Genomic DNA, 1,544 nt, shown 5'->3' on the forward strand with positions numbered 1-1,544 from the left:
CTTTCTTTCTTTCTTTCTTTCTTTCTTTCTTTCTTTCTTTCTTTCTTTTTTTCCTATTTCATTGACTAACCCTACACATCCGGCAAAAAGAAATACAAAAATAGCAAAAAATAGCAATCTCTTCATTGTGTTTTCAACATATGTAATTGTGAAGAACATTTCCCTTTCTATAAGGAGTGTGTGTCTGTTATTAAAACACAAAGATCCTTCACTTTAAGGGTACTATCGTGTTTCACAAACATTGATATGGGGAGAAACAGCAGTAGGACAGATATGCCCTTTGAAAGCAGAAAATAGACTGGATAATTCCTTCAGAGTATCGGGAAGGTGAGGACCTTGAGAAACCGGCAGGAACCAAAGGAAATAGACAAGAGCGAGGATGTCACCATGGAAACAGTCTGTTTCACATAGGACAATCGCCGGCCCCTTGCATTTCCAGCTGTTGTGAATAATCTTTCATTTTGCTTTGAATTCTAAGTTAGGACTGGAAATTTTTATTAGCCAAGAGTAGTGTACATATTCGAGCTTTAGTTTCTAGGGAGCTACAGGATGAAATATTTCTCTCCATGACCTTAGTTGGGGGGCTGAAAGGGCATTGTGACATTCCTGCCACAGGATTCCGATTCAGTCCAAACACTACTGTGTGCATCAGAGGAAATTTAACTCTCCTTCATACAAACAGTTGAACCAGATTAGGGAAGAATCATTTTTAGGGGTGTGTCGTCAACTGTGCACAACCCATACCAAGAAGTCCATCCACATATAACTTCCCTGAATCTCCCCGTTGCTACCAATTGTATTCCTTCATGTTCATGACCAACTGGCCAAACTGAAATAGATCTCTTCTACCAAGCAGTGTGGATAAAAATGTTCTAGAACTTCTAGAAGCTCTACTTAATGGATAAATCATCCAATATTCTTTAGGAATTCCCTAGCCTGGGGTAAAAATACTGTTGCAGTACATTCTTTGAGGTACAATCACTACGGTATGTAGATCTTCCCAAAAACCGGGCTTAGTTTTTGTATTTTTTTGTTTTGTTTTGCTTTTGCTTTCGTTTAAACTCTTCTGTTAATTGGCCATAGAGTCCCTTGGTGCCACACTGTGCTGGGAAAGTAAGTGGGGGTCTCCTGAAAATTACTTAAACCTTCAGGATTTGCTCAGGCCCAGCTTCACATATGCATATTCCATGAAATAGTACTGTTCTTCATAGAGTACCTGACTTTATCAATAAGAGACCTTATAACACCATGTTCATAATAGAAAATTTAGGACTCGTGATAACCTGGTATCTCATGGTCAGTCATTTCTATCTTAGCCAGAACCCAGTAGGAAGATAATGCTGTTTTTTAAGATGGGGGAAGTACATTTGCTGAAAAAAGATTTGATCTATTTAAAATTTCTAAAGGCTTCTGCTATTGCACATATCATTTTGATATGCCCATGTCAATTTGGGAAATGCTGTAAAAATGACTGAGGTCTGGAACTGCTTGCATTGCAGTTGGAAGAGCCCTTCTTGCTGTGCGTCCTGCACAGAGTTGTCAAC

At 38.9% G+C, this 1,544-nt stretch overlaps 1 protein-coding gene across 1 annotated transcript in view; it reads right to left on the reverse strand.

Moving 5' to 3' along the window:
- LOC125933715 (olfactory receptor 1052-like) overlaps positions 1-575 on the reverse strand; it is a 17,191-nt gene extending 16,616 nt beyond the window's left edge. Inside the window, exon 1 of the mRNA XM_049646822.1 lies at positions 387-575. The gene's annotated coding sequence lies outside the window, so the exon portion shown is untranslated. The remainder of the gene's footprint in view (positions 1-386) is intronic.
- Positions 576-1,544: the final 969 nt, after the last annotated feature.

This window comes from Panthera uncia, chromosome D1 (genome assembly GCF_023721935.1).
Source record: "Panthera uncia isolate 11264 chromosome D1, Puncia_PCG_1.0, whole genome shotgun sequence".
Taxonomy (NCBI): domain Eukaryota; kingdom Metazoa; phylum Chordata; class Mammalia; order Carnivora; family Felidae; genus Panthera; species Panthera uncia.